This window comes from Hemicordylus capensis, chromosome 1 (assembly GCF_027244095.1).
Source record: "Hemicordylus capensis ecotype Gifberg chromosome 1, rHemCap1.1.pri, whole genome shotgun sequence".
Taxonomy (NCBI): Eukaryota; Metazoa; Chordata; class Lepidosauria; order Squamata; family Cordylidae; genus Hemicordylus; species Hemicordylus capensis.
In genome coordinates, this window is record NC_069657.1 from 250,113,734 (window position 1) to 250,128,950 (window position 15,217).

The window sequence follows — 15,217 nt, forward strand, 5'->3', positions numbered from 1 at the left end:
ACCCTACCACCCAAACCATTTTGGCATCCCTAGGACCTATCCATGGTGAGCAATGGGGTGATTCGATTTCCCCATTGTCCCTTATGGCTGAATCACTTAAATTACTTGAATCAATTTGAGTATTTTGTGGTTCACTTCAAGCTTGAATCGAATAGCAAAATACAATTTGTGATCATTTCTAAGGGAGATGCCTTGATGTTTTTCACTTTCTGCCGCTTGGATCGCACGCTCTGGAGACCTTCTGGAGACCAGAGGAATTTAAAGGAAACAAAGGAGGTGGCATTACTAAATCATTGTAGGTGTTGCTTCCAGGCATAAGGGGCCACAAGAGGGAAAGGGAGGAAATGTTTAAGGGAGCAAAGCACTTTTGAATGGCTGAGGATGGTTGAGCTGGATGAGCAAAGTCCACAGATGTGGCAGAATATGGGAGTGGGGAGATAGCCGGGGGGAAGGCCATAATGGGTTTGGAAGGTAAGGATTAGAAGCTTATGCAGGATCTGGCAGCAGACAGGAAACCAGTGTAGGGATTGAAGAAGAGGTATGATATGATCGGCATGATGGAAGAGGTGTATGATTCTTGCAGCACCGTGCTGTACAAAGATGAGGGAACAAAGAGAAGGTTACAGTAATCAAGGCAAGAGAGGCCTGGGGTGCGCATCACACTTGTTGACAATGAGATAGAGAGGAAGAATTGCATTTTTAACAATGTAAAGAAATAAACAACAAGGACTGTAACAGGGGAATGAAGCACCAAAGAAACCGGGCTACACAGGCCTGTAGCCAGCTTGTGGCATGGTGTTTATTTGCCACACCAAAATATTCTCTTCCCTCCCCAGCCTCACTGACTTTTTTCACTGAACGTTTTATAATCTGCCTCCCCTGACTTCTGCAATCCCCCCCACCCCAAATTTTGAGGTTGGTTACAGCCCCAGCTACATGACTGATCTATAGGGCGGATGGTGACATTATCAATGGTTAAGGTGAATAAATGCAAAAAGGAGAGCTTGGAGAGAAAGAGGAGGAGATCTGTCTTGGACATTTTGAACTTCAGATGCTGATGAAGCATTCAAACAGAAGTATCAGAGAGGCACTAGGAGATGCAGAATTAAAAGAGGCCAGGGGCGTAGCAAGGTTGTAGTGGGCCCAGAGACAAGATTTTAAAATGCCCCCCCTCCCCCCCACTGAAGCTCAGCTCATTTTGTAAATTGTGGATGATGCAAGTCATTTACTGGTACTAGAGAAAGACATGCTGTTCTGGTAGCTCCAGGTCTTAACACTCACATCAATTTTGGAGGATGAATACAACTGAAGGAAGCCAAGCTGGGGGAGTCAGTCATGTGACTTGCCTCTGTGGGGCCCCCAAGGCAGTGGGCCCCCAGACAACTGTCTCCCCTTGCCTATTATAGTTATGCCCCTGAAAGAGGCACTAGGAGATGTGGGACTGGATGGAGCGAGAAGGTTCTGCAGTGAAGTACTAGAGATGGTATAACCTGGTAATATACAAAATGTGTGGATGGAAAAATGAGACCTGCAAACCTTAATGCAATTTATCATATTACATTTGGAATGTTGTATGGGGATCTTCATGAATCTGATCTTATCTGATCTTACATTCAGGAGCATGCTGTTGCTACTTTAATTTCCCTTATATGGCAAATGATATAATTTTGCCATATCAGGGTACACCCATTGTATACCATCACAACTGAGTTGAAGCATAATAAGCCTTTGTTAGACTTGGTCTCCAGCTTTCAAAAAGCCTAGTGATGACACTTCAGTTCACAAGCTCTGAAAGGCCCATCAAGGACAGGGGGTGCTCTAGCTGTTAGCAGCTCAAAGGGGAAGAGCAAGAAGAGACATGGCAAGATTCATACCCAGCAAGAGAAGCTTGACCCATTGCCGTCGCCGGAGGCAACAAAGAGGAAGTCAACATGGAGGTGGATCTGGAAGGAGAAGGCGGCAGCAGCATGACAGAAGGAGGAAAGGTAAAGACCTTAATGTAACAACTGTAATTAATTATGGGTAATTCTAGTCACTCTCTTTGTGACTAAGGGTACAATTATATAAATTTATTTGGAAATAACTTACATTGAGCAAAGTGGGACGTGTGAGTAAACATCCTTAGGATGAAGTAATTAGCCATATCAAGTGATCTGTGATGATGTTTATCTACCTTCTAGGTCGCAGATTTCATGAGAACAGGAGAAAGAGGAGGAGACATGAATAAACTCTATCTTCACGGTCTCCTTCACTCTCGATCTGGAAAACTGACTTCTCTCCGCCAAACAAAAATGAAAGGAAGCAAATTCTCTCCATTAGAACACCCAAGATGTCTTCCCAGGAATCCAAGAACATGAATTGAACAAGGCCACCTGTCAATAAATGCTACCATTTCATTTCTGTATCATGTCTCATTCAACAGGGAGTGTAAAGCACTACATATATATTCGTGCATATATAATGCAGGTATAAAGAACCTTTTACACTAATAGTTAAAACTGTTTGGAGCACTTTGAATTAAGATCAGAATCAGTCTGAGAGCTTTATTTCTTATTTATTATATTTCATATTTTAAATTTATTGTATTTATATACCACCTCATATAAAATCTGTGTGGCTTAAGATTAAAACCCAACAATTAAAACCTGAAATCCATATAAAACAAATTAAAATAGCCATAAATAAAATTTTACAACATTATAAACTAAAAGCCTGATAAAATAGGCGCATTTTCTGTTTATCATATTTATTGAGAGAGACAAGCTTTTAATAGTTCATTTGAAAACCTTTATACGTTTTTGAGACCTAATGTGTGTCATGCTTTGAAAAGCTTAAGCATTTGAAGTCAGTGGTTCTCATGTCTGAATAATATGAATAGTGTTGGATGCAAAGAAACAATCGCTTTGCCATAAAATGTTTGGGACATAGCTTTCAAAAGTCCAAAAGACTGTTATAAAAAGACTGTCATAAAAAGTCCAAAAGACTGTCATCATTTCCAGACATACTCAGGAAGGTAATCAATAATTTCTGGTTGCTGCAGAATAAAGAATTAAAGAAATATTCCTATCTGGACTGTATGAACTGGGACAACTGAACTAGTTTTTTCCTGATGGCAGCTTTAGAAAGTATATTTAAGCATTTGTGGAGAATGATTTAATCCAAGGGACTCTGGATAGTTCAGGGTGTTTGATTAAACAATTACTTAAAATTCTTAATATATGATTGATCATCGCTATAAGACAATAAATTGATTAACACCAATTGCATCACTAATTGCATCACCCAGGCAAGAAAGAGACTTGATTTAAATTTTTTTAAAAAAAAGTGGGAGGGGGAGTTGTCTCATTCACCATAATCACAGACACTATCCATACCAATAGGTGTTCATGGCATTCATGCAACCATAATTCCATAGAATAATCAGTGCTATTACTTGCTGAGGAGGGGGGAAATGTTCCCAACAGCATGTTACAGTCTAAGTGCTGGAAAAAATAGTGGCCAACGTGATGCACAGAGTTCTGGACATGTTGCATACTGTGTCAGGTCTGCTGCAGACTCTCAAGGCAGCCCTGACCATCTCGAGAATGTGCAGTTGGGCAAGCAGCAGCACTGCCACATTGTCTCCCATTGTTGTGGATGGAGAAATGGCAGTAGTGCAGTGGCACCTACTCTATAGAATCCTTATGCATCCAGAGAAGCCCCACCATGGTGTGCACTATCTCTAGAATTCTGGATATCATGTCGGCCACTGGGAATAGTTCTCCTTTGATGTGGTCTCTGTTCTTTACGCTTCTGGGCTCTGCGCCTGTGCAAAGACCACAACAGAGTTTTCCAAGCTTCTTTCTCCTAATTTTGGCAGGAACCCCGCCTCCTCTCTGTATATGTGGCTGCACGTCTCCTCATCCTCTCAGCTTTTCATCATCCACATTCAGTAGACCTTGCTGAATACTCTCCAAGCTTAAGGTTTTTGTTTTTTTAAAGGATTTTTAAAATATAGACCTCTTCTCCTCTTTATTGGTTCTATTCTTATCCTTTCCTGACACTGTCCCCGGAATTCTGGGTTATGCACATCTATATTGATCCTTGGTGACCTATCTTTTCTTCCATTTCTTATATGTCCCTTTTCCCTCAGAGGAGGGTTGTATCCGCAAAGGATGCTGGGTTGTCTCGACCTCCTGCTCCTAGACAGGGCCAATCAAGAGCTTTGGCTCGCAGCAGGAGGGAGGGGCAATCCCCTGAGTCTCCAGTTCTTCGCCCTGTCTCTCTCCAGCAGGGTCGTTTTTTTCCTGATTGCTCCTTTCAATTTTTGCACTCTTGGTGTCTTCGCTTCCTGGGCTTCTCCTTCTGCCTCGGCATAGCAAGGGCTTAGCAGGGAGAAAAAGGGAAGCGATTTGCCTCTGCCGCGACTCTCAGCGCCCTCATATCGGCAATGGAGTCTCAGCGTGGCGAGAGGGAGGTGTCTCCCTCCCTCTCAGAGGATTGGGTGGCACATTCCGTTTGCCAAGCTGAGTGGGTCGCGGCTTCCTCTCCCGCACCCGGTTCTCAGACTCCCAAGTCCGCCAAAGCCTCCAAGAAGCCTAAGAAGCGCAAAAGCTCTAGCAAGGCTAGTTCGTCGAGCGGCCAGGCTGTGTTCTGATCGCCTCTCGAGGGCGTGCGCCGCCAAGGAGGCGGGGGTGACCTGCCTTCAGATGTTGCTGCTCCCACCTTGCAGTGCGAAACGGAGGCCATGGGGGAATTGGAAGGTGAGCCGATGGGGGCTTCGGAGGGAGTGTCGGGGCTGGGGGATTCCTGCGCGGCTCCTCTCCCTGATCGCTCTCGTGCCGCCGTTGCGGCTGCGGGCACGGTTCCCTCCGCCGGTGTAATGACCGAGGAGGAAGAGGACGACCTTCCTCCACGCTTTGCGGCCCTTCTGAGGCACGTGGTGGCCGAAGAATTTAGTAAGTTGCCTTGGCCTCCCGTGCCCATTGCTGCCCCGCTCCCTTGGTCGACTGCGGTCCCGGCCGCCGATCCACCATTTCCCGGCAAAACTGTTGCGGTGGCCATTTTGCCCACGGGCCCAGTTGCGCCGTGCGCTGCTCCCTTTCCCAGCCCAGTGGTGACTGTCTCGGACAGAGGGCCTCCCGTTCTGACCCCCTGCCACCCGGCCACTTCCTTGCCGGGCACGGCCCCCCCGGTGCCCCCCAAGAGGGAAATTCCTGAGCCATCAGAACACTCGGAGTCAGACCGGGAGGAGGGGGAGTTATCTGGTGATGAGGAGGATTCTAGTGTCCCATGCTAGTCAAACTATCGCCTTTTCCAGCAGGCAGATTACCCTGTGTTGTTGCACAAGGTTAGAAAGGTACTCCGTTTGGAGGGGGTGGTCCCTCCTGCCCCTGAAGGGATGGAGGGGGAACCCTCGGTGCTTCCCTCCTTGAAGTCACAGGAGGTTAATGTCCCCTGCCCCCAGCTGTTTCTGGACATATTCCAATCCGAGTGGGACAAACCCACGGAGGGTAAAGGACCTCCTCCAGCGGTCAGACGCAGGTACAATTCTAGCACCGCTCTAATGGACAAACTCAGGGTGCCTCTTGTCGATGCGGCGGTAGCTACCCTGGTCACGGGGGCGGTACTGCCCAAAGAGGGGGAGGACACCCTAAAGAACCTGGAAGATAGAAAATGCGACGCTGCTCTACGCAGGTCTCATGAGGCGACTGCTCTTTCTATCAGAGCTTCAGCAGCCAATTCCATCTTTGCCAGGGCTGCGGTCTTGTGGGTAAAGGAGCTCACCCCAATGGTTCCGCCGGAGTTTACTAGCTTGCGGCAAGGCCTTAATAAATTGGGAAGGGCGGCCAAATTCATGGCTGATTCTTCATTGGATGCAGCTCAGCTTTCTGCCAGGGCTATGGCCTCTGATGTTACGGTACGGCGTCATTTGTGGTTAAAAAATTGGAAAGTCGACCAGAAATCCCAGTCTAACCTAGCCAATTCCGCGTTTAAGGGCGGGAAGCTTTTTGGGAAGGTACTGGAACTGGTCCTCATCCAGACTAAAGACAACAAGAAGGCCATGCCCTCGACGTCCGCATCTCAGCACCAAGACCGACGCGGATTCTCCCCAGCCACATCTGGTTTTAAGGGGTATAAACCTTCCTTTCGCTTTTGGCAGAACAGGACAGACAGAGCTAGCTGGCCTAAGCACCAGGCTTCCAAGTTTGTCAACAGGTTTCTCCGAAGAAGGCGCTTCCGCATGGAAACCCTGCGCTCTATCTTGATGGCCCTCCAGCAAGGAGACTTCCTAGCCTCGGTGGACTTGAAGGAAGCCTACCTTCATGTGCCCATTCACAAGCAGGACAGACGCTTCCTGAGATTTGCATACCAGTTCCTTCACTTCCAGTACCAGGCGCTTCCCTTTGGTCTCTCTACTGCGCCCCGAGTGTTTACCAAACTCATGGTGGCACTCGTGGCACACTTGAGGACCAAGGGCATCCATCTTTACCCCTATCTCGATGACCTTTTGATCAGGTCCCCCTCCCTGTCCAGGGGACAGAAGGACGTTCAATTGACCCTGACAGTGCTGGAGGCGCATGGGTTCATAGTCAATGGTCCCAAGAGCTCCCTTCTTCCTCAAACCAGGGTCCTCCACTTAGGTGCGGTAATCGACACGGTCCAGGGGATGGTCTGCCTATTGTTGGAATGCAGGAAGTCCCTGTTGTCTTCCTGTCGCGCCCTGATTTCTCGGCCCAGGTCCAGTGTCCAATCCCTGTCGCAATTGCAAGATCGCATGATCTCCTCCCTGGGCATAGTACCCTGGTGCTGGTTTCATGCCTGTCTGCTTCAGTGGCTCCTCTTACAATATCAGGACCAGGTGATGGGCAGGTCCAGGATGCCGGTCAACCTGCCTCCTCGAGTAGTCAAGTCGCTGCATTGGTGGGTGTCACCTGCCACCATGAAGGGGGTCAGCTTCCTTCCCGTAAAGGGCATCCAAGTAACTACAGATGCCAGTCTTCTGGGCTGGGGAGGTCATTGCCAACGGCTGGTAGCTCAAGGCATTTGGGACGATATCGAGCGCAAAAATTCCATCAATTGGCTGGAGTTGCGAGCAATTCGCTTCTCCCTCATGAGGTTCTTCCCGGTGATTCAGGGTCAGCATGTCTTAGTGCGCATGGACAATGCCACAGCCAAGGCCCATGTCAACAGACAGGGGGGTCAAAATCTCGGACTCTAATGCGTGAGGCCTTGCTCCTTCTAGAGTGGGCAGAACAACATCTTCTGTCCCTGGAGGCCGACCACGTCAGCGGGGTGCTCAATACAGTCGCGGACTGGTTGAGTCGCTCACAAATAGATCCAGCGGAGTGGTCCCTGGACCCGATAGCCTTCCAGCGGATTGTTCAGCGGTTCGGTCGACCGGTCATGGACCTGTTTGCAAGTCCAGGAAACGCCAAGTTGGAGCGCTTCCTTTCAAGGTATCGCTCCCCCGGGGCGGAGGGCGTGGATGCCCTGACCTTTCCCTGGCCCCAGGGCCTGTCCTATGCCTTCCCGCCGTTTGCTGTTCTTCCACAGACCATCCGGAGGGTCAGGCTACTGAGAGCGGAAATCATCTTGGTAGCTCCACGCTGGCCACACAGACCCTGGTTCTCGGATCTGGTGCAACTGTCCATAGACCATCCGCTTCCCTTGGGGTCTCACCGTCATCTTCTTCGCCAGGGTCCGATTTTCCACCCGGAGCCGGAGTGGCTCAACCGCCTGGAGATTGAGCGGGGGTCCTTAGCGGCATGCAGTTACCCCAGTTCTGTCCAGGATACAATTCTAGTCTCCTGGAGACCTTCCACGGTCAGAGTCTATCAGTCTACCTGGAAGACCTTCGCGGGTTGGTGTAGTTCTCAGGGTTTTTCGCCATTGTCCGCTTCGGTGGTTCAGGTCTTGGGTTTTCTTCAAAGTGGTCTGGATAAGGGGCTTCGCCCTAATACTCTGAATCGTCAAGTTTTTGCTATCTCTTCAGTTTTGCAGTTGCAGGGTTCTTCTCTAGCTCAGCACCCCCACGTTCAGCGTTTTCTCAAAGGGGCCTCTTCCCTCAATCCCCCTACAGATCACAGGTTTCCTACATGGGACCTCAATTTGGTGCTCAGGGCTCTTACCAGGGCCCCCTTCGAGCCACTGAGGTCTGTTCCTTTACGGTCACTTACCTTTAAGGTCCTGTTTCTGGTGGCCATTACTTCGGCCAGACGGGTTTCGGATTTGCACGCTCTGTCCGTACGGAAGGAATTGTGTCTAGTCTATCCAGAGTATGTTCTGTTACGTACGGATCCCACGTTCCTCCCTAAGGTGAATTCAGTTTTCCATCGTTCACAGGAACTTATGTTACCCTCCTTCTGTCCTAAACCTTCTTCCCCTAAGGAACGCGATTGGCACACATTGGATGTGCGCAGAGCGATAAGAATTTATCTGAGGCGTACTAAGCCCTTCCAGGTTTCTGATTCCTTTTTTGTTTCATTCCGGGATTGTTCTCTGGGAAAGAAGGTTTCTACGTCCACATTGTCCCGCTGGATTTGTCAGTGTATCAAGCTGGCTTACGCTGGTTCTGCTTCTCCGGTCCCGAGGGGATTACGGCGCATTCTACCAGAAGCACGGCTTCCTCTGCTGCGTTCTCCACCTTGGCCCCTCTGGTTGATATCTGCCGGGCTGCCACGTGGGCCTCTCTTTCTACCTTTGTGAAGCATTATAAGATTCATGATTGGGTCTCAGCAGATGCTTCATTTGGGAGGAGAGTTTTGCAACAGGTGGTTCCTCCTTGAGGCTGGACCTCACAGCTCCCACCCATCAGGTCATAGGGGCTATGGTAGGTCCCAGCATCCTTTGCGGATACAACCCTCCTCTGAGGGAAAATGAATTGTTGGCACTTACCTAAAAGGTCATTTTCCTCAGAGGTATGGGTTGTATCCGCCCCCACCCGCTTGTTCGTCCGGTCTGTGGGTTTTTTCCTTCTGTCCTGAGACCTTGTTCCCCATTTGTACCCTATATGTCTGTGGGGTGGTTTCCCTCTGGGGGTGGACGGTTCTCCCTGCAGGGGTTTGTTAGTTAGTCCGGGCTACCGGTCTGGAATGGGGTTTTCTTGCCGAGCTTGTGGCTTTGTTGCATTCTATGCTTGCCTGTTTTTTCTTGCCTTTCGTTTAACCGTTCTGTTCTGGAGCTTTGTTTAGAGCTGGCTATGAACTGGAGACTCAGGGGATTGCCCCTCCCTCCTGATGCGAGCCAAAGCTCTTGATTGGCCCTGTCTAGGAGCAGGAGGTCGAGACAACCCAGCATCCTTTGCGGATACAACCCATACCTCTGAGGAAAATGACCTTTCAGGTAAGTGCCAATGATTCATTTTAATTTTCAGCTCATCACTGTGCTTCTTTTGTGCAGCAACATTGGGTTCTTTAGATAGCGCCCGTATTTCTTTCTCTTAGGAATTATTTGTGACTGCAACTTTAGTAACTCCTTTGTCATGAACCGCCCCCCCCACACACACCTAGTGCTTCCCTGAGCTTATAAAAAGCCAGCTTTTGTGAAATCCAAGGTACAATTCCAGCATTACACCGTCAGCATCACACAAGCAAGCGGCAGGGAGCGGGGTAGGGGGTAAGCGAGCGGCAGGGAGAGGTGAGTGAGAGAACAAGCGACGGGGAGGGGGCGAGCAAGCGGCAGGAAGGGACGAGTGAGCAAGCAAGTGGCAAGGAGGGGCAAGTGAGTGAGCAACCAAGGAGTGAGCGAGTGAGTGGCAAGGAGGGAGGAGGGAGCAAGCGAGCGGTGGGGAGGGGTGAATGAGCGATCGAATGGCGGAGGGGGGCATCTGCAAGTGAGTGGCTGACACTGAGCAATAAAGCAGGGGCGGGGGCAAGGAGAGTAACAAAGTCCTAGCACACAGATTGCTCTGTGCGGGTTTAGCTAATTACTACTAATGCTTTCTTCTTTGAAACATCTGTCATTTATTTCAGGAAAGCATCGTCCACATCCTTACCTTGGTATGGCAGTCTGTAATAGTAGTAGACACCAACCACAATATTACTTTTATTTCCTTCTCTATGTATTTTTGCCCAGGGCTATCACGTTTACTCTCTTGGATTTCTGACAGTTATACATTTTTGGCATATTAATGCTACTCCCTCTCCTTATCTCTTGCATCTGTTGTTTTTAAACTAGTTATATACCTCAATTGCTCCATTAGAATCCTGGGAGTCATTCCACCAAGTCATGGATCTGTTTATCAAGTTGTAACAGCTTCTTCTACAAAGAGTTCAAATTCATTTTGTTTATTTCCTGTACATGGTGCATGAGCGTATAGACAGCAGAAGCAAGAGATATTATGCTCCAATGTCTCTACTGTTGCTTTATTATGGGGTTTGCTAGGTAACTTCACAACTAGCCCAATTTCTCCTGTAGCACCCAAGTCATTATATCAGGGGTGGAGCCACCATTGAACGGATGAGTTCCAAGAACCCAGCCACAAGTCATGGAAGAGCAAGCCCTCCAGAGGGCAATCCTCTTCAGGAAGGGAGAGAAAGGGAAATAAATGCACTCAGCTAACAAATGCTTGCTGGGAATGTGCTCCGGCAGGCTTGCACGGGCCCCCTGGCAATCGAGCCACGATCGTGTGCTTGGGACATCATGCGCAAGGGATGTCACGGGCGTGCGCAGCACATGCACGGCAGAACCCCAGCCTCCATTCCCTGGCTCTGCCACTGCTCTATATTTAGTACTTCTTGTGGTTGGGGCCAGAGCTCAGTGATAGAGCATCTGCTTTGCACTCAGAAGGCCCCACTCTCATTCACTGGCATCTCCAAGTAAGGCTGGGATGGACTCTTGTCTGAAATCAGGCGGGGGGCGGCTTTTGCTCCATGTGCTGATGTTGAGAGAGGCTAGATTGTTGTGCACACGGGACAGGGCTTTCTCTGTTGTTGCCCCCAGACTCTGGAATGCTCTCCCCAAGGGTGTAACTATAATAGGGCAAGGGGAGACAGTTGTCTGGGGACCCACTGCCTTGGGGCCCCCCAGAGGCAAGTCACATGACTGACTCCCCCAGCCATGCACCTGCCCAGGCTTCCTTCAGTTGTATTCATCCTCCAAAAATAATGTGGGTGTTAAGACCTGGAGCTACCAGAACAGTACCATTAAATGACTTGCATCGTCCACAATTTACAAAACCTTTTAAAAAATAATTTAGGATGATGTTCTATTGGTGTTATATATATTTGCGCGCGCGCTCTCGCTCTTTGTGTGTGTGTGTATGTGGGTATGTATATATATATATATATATAGGCACATAGGTGTTATATATATATATGCTGTTTGTTACCATTATTCAGCCTCATTTAAGATATCTTTACTTCATGAGCTGAGCTTCATGGGTGGGGGGCATTTTAAAATCTTGTCTCTGGGCCCACTCCAATGTTGCTATGGCCCTGGCTCTCCCAGTGGACATTCGCTCTGTGACAGTTGGGGCTGCTTTTAAAAAACAATGAAAGACCTTTTTATTTACTCAGGCATTTACCTCCTAGAGGCTGCCAGGTTTCTCAGCTTTCTTGCTTCTGTTTCTTTTTCGTTGTTTCTTGCTGTTTTATGGTTTTAATGTGTTGTTGATTTAAAGGTTTTTAATGTAACTTTTATGGAATTTTATTGTATTTTAACTTTTCTAAACCACCTTGAGATACACTATGAAAGGCAGTATGAAAACTGAACAACAGATAGATTAAAATCCTGAGAGCCACTGCCAGTCAGAGTAGACAGTACTGAGCTGGGCAGACCCATATTCTGATTGGGTATAAGGCAGCTTCCTCTGTACCTACAATATATGGGGACTTACCTTTTGACTTCTGTTTCTGTCTCTCGTGGGATCTAGTTTAAGCCCTATTTATCGTGTTCATCAGGCTTCTGCACAGCACATTTTTCCTAGTCCTCAAGGGTACAGTCTGTCTCCTGCCCATTGTCATTTATTAAGGGAACTTAGACCATGGTCCCTGAAACTGAATCTCTTGTCAACTCTATCTGCTCAGCCAGTCGTTCACCTGAAGCAGTGTTCTTTTCCTGTGTCACCTTCTATCTTTTACAGGAAGAATTAATTTTTTTAAAAAAACAAACTACCTGAGCGCCAAGGGACTTGCACCTTCCTTCTCAGAGCTTTGTAGTTGGCGAACCTACCTCACAGGGTTGTTGTGAGGAGAAACCTAACTATGTATCCCGCTCTGGGCTCCTTGGAGGAATAGCGGAATATAAATGTAAAAATAAATATATGAATGAATGAATGATAAGTTCCAAACTGTACCTTGCGGTGTAATTCATTACCACGTGAATGAGCAAGAAGGTATAATGATCAATGGGCTTCGGAAATCTTGGCAACCTGTCAAACAATTCCTAGGTATAGGAATAGGAATTCCTGTATATAGGAAGATTGCCCCTGCTAACTGAGCAAAGAGGCACCTTTTTAAAGTGGTGAGTTTATTGAGCTGCGGGAGAGCAACTGGTCCTATCCAACCCCAGCATGGCATCCCTCCAGCGGCTGTTGCTGGTGTCTACCTTGTGTTTCTTTTTAGATTGTGAGCCCTTTGGGGACAGGGATCCATTTCTATTTATTTATTTTTATTTCTCCATGTGAACCACTTTGGGAACTTTTGTTGAAAAGCAGTATATAAGTATCAGTAGAAGAAGAAGAAGAAGAAGAAGAAGAAGAAGAAGAATCCCCCCCAGATTCGTTCAGCCCCCTCCTTAGTGGCTTTTAATGCCCTTCTCAAGACCTACCTTTTTCTCCAGGCTTTTGCCCTTTAATTTTATTTATTTATTTATTTATTTATTTATTTATTTATTTTTAAAATGCTATTGTTATTGTTCACCACCTAGAGTTTTTAGAGGAGGTGGTATAGAAGACATTTTTAATAAATACATGATGATGATGATGATGATGATGATGATGATGATGATGATGATGATGATGGAGAAGGAGGAGGAGAGATAGCACACTATCTCTCATGAGCTAACAGTTGTAAGTTCTCAAATGAAAACAAATAGCCACCTTTTCCACAGAGGCCAGCATTCTTTTCATTTCTCTCCTTCCTCCTGCTGTTCCCAGCCTCCTGTTGTTCCTTCCTCCTGCTGTTCTGGGACCATGGTCTAAGTCCCCTTAATGACCCTGAAGGAACAGCCTCTTAACTTCCTCTTTCCTGTTCCTCCTCTTCACCTGATAGGCTTCAGCTGTTTAAACTAGCTGGCTAGGAATTGTGTGACCCATAGCACCAGAAGCTCAACTGCTCATGTTCGCAATGTACCAAATAGTGTGCTGCAGCATAAACACAAACCTTATGCTCACTCTGTCTCTGACAGTAAATAACCCTCCCTTATCACAGTAGACTGATACACAAGAGAGAGCACAGGCTATTGGATCCCTTTCTTCAGTGTATGAACAAGTAATCTTGCACCTTGAGTTGCAGATACAGAAACAGCAAATCTGCTTCCCTGTTCCCACTCAGCTATATTAGTTGCTCATTAACTATGACCAGAGTACACTTGGTTTACGATGGGTTGTAAAATACAAGACACTGCAGAAGTGGTGTTTTTTTTTTAAAGCCTTTAAAATGTTAGCTACTGATCACTAAGGAGCAAGGATTCTCTATTTTTTAAAATACAGTTTTTCTAAGGGCTCCATGTCAGCATAGATTCATTGTCAGGGCAGCCCTCTTGTGTGTGCACTACTCAGGAAAAGGCATAAATAAATCATGTTACATGAGCTCACATAGATCCAAAACCATATTAATATTTTGTGCATACAGGTTCACATAATTTTCAAAACTCAAAGCATGTTGGCTGGATTCACATAGTACATAATACATGTTTTTTGTCACGTGCACATAGAACAGTCTTTTATAATATCGTATACGTCTCTGTGTCTATCGGCTTATGTTCCACTGAACTGTTTTGTTGACATGAACAGGAGACACTGTTAGAAGTAGGGGAAGTTAAGAATAAAGGTTTCACATGCAGAAAAGCCCTTCCCCAGGAACTGTGTTGGTATCCCTGCTTTCCTCTGTTTTCAGGAGCCATCACTACTTTTATGGTATCAGCCAGTATACCAGTATCCATCCTTGTTTTGGACCTATTTTGTATGCCTAGCAGAGGACACATTCTTACACTAAGGAAGAGCAAAGCCTATCAAGCTGAACAAGCCAAGTTCGAATCCACATTCAGCCATGAAACTCACTGGGTGGCTCTGGGCCAGTCATGTATCTCTCAGTCTAACCTACCTCACAGGGTTGTTGTGAGGATAAAAATAAGCATGTACTCTGCTCTGAGCTCCTTGGCGGGAGAACGGAATATATGTGTAAAAGTAAATAACAGACCAGGGTCAGCAATGGTTGGAGCACACAGATGCCAGCAACAACCAGTCAAGTTAGTTAATAAATTAAATTTATTAATAATAAATTAATTTCAAGTTCTGCTTTGACTGGCAAACTTACAATATGGCAGCTTCTCCCAATGGGTTTGGCAGCTCTTCCTTGTTATAAGAATAAGAAGGAGGGGGGACTTTCCAAGGAGGGCTGGGATGGACTCTTGTCTGAAATCCTGGAGAGCCACTGCCAGTCAGAGTAGACAGTATTGAGCTAGACAGACTAATAGTCTGATTGGGTATAAGGCAGCTTCCTCCGTACCTACAATATATGGGGACCAGTGTTCCCTCTAACAGGGATTCCCAGATGTTGTATACTACAACTCCAGAAATCCCCAAGCAAAAACCATTGCAAAGACCCTTTGACTTCTGTTTCTGTCTTTAGGCAATGATGTCTTCCAATGGCTGGGCTATTGTTTTAGATGAGTTGAATAGCTCCAAGGTGGTGATCACTTTGGGTTTCAGTAAAGGTAAGGTAAAGTTGTGCTGTTGAGTCAGTGTCGACTCCTGGCACCCACAGAGCCCTGTGGTTTTCTTTGGTAGAATACAGGAGGGGGTTTACCATTGCCATCAGTATGAGATTATGCCTTTCAGCATCTTCCTATATTGTTGCTGCCCAGTATAGGTGTTTCCCATAGTCAGGGAAACATGCCGACGGGGATTCGAACCGGCAACCTCTTGCTCTCCAGGCAAGTTACTTCCCCACTGCACCATTAGGTGGGATCACCCTTTTCAGATTGATACTCTGGTCTTCAATCATGCATTGTTCTTAAGTGGTAGGGAAATGGGTTTTTACACTTGGATGAGAAATTGCTCTTTGTAGCCATT

At 47.0% G+C, this 15,217-nt stretch overlaps 1 protein-coding gene and 1 long non-coding RNA gene across 5 annotated transcripts in view; both read left to right on the plus strand.

The window, feature by feature from the left end:
- COMMD1 (copper metabolism domain containing 1) overlaps window positions 1-15,217 on the plus strand; it is a 136,704-nt gene that overhangs the window by 77,237 nt on the left and 44,250 nt on the right. The window lies entirely within an intron of this gene.
- On the plus strand, window positions 1,649-2,396 carry LOC128339831 (uncharacterized). Its single transcript, XR_008313244.1, has 2 exons — window positions 1,649-1,985; window positions 2,181-2,396. It is a non-coding gene; the product is annotated as an uncharacterized LOC128339831 (long non-coding RNA).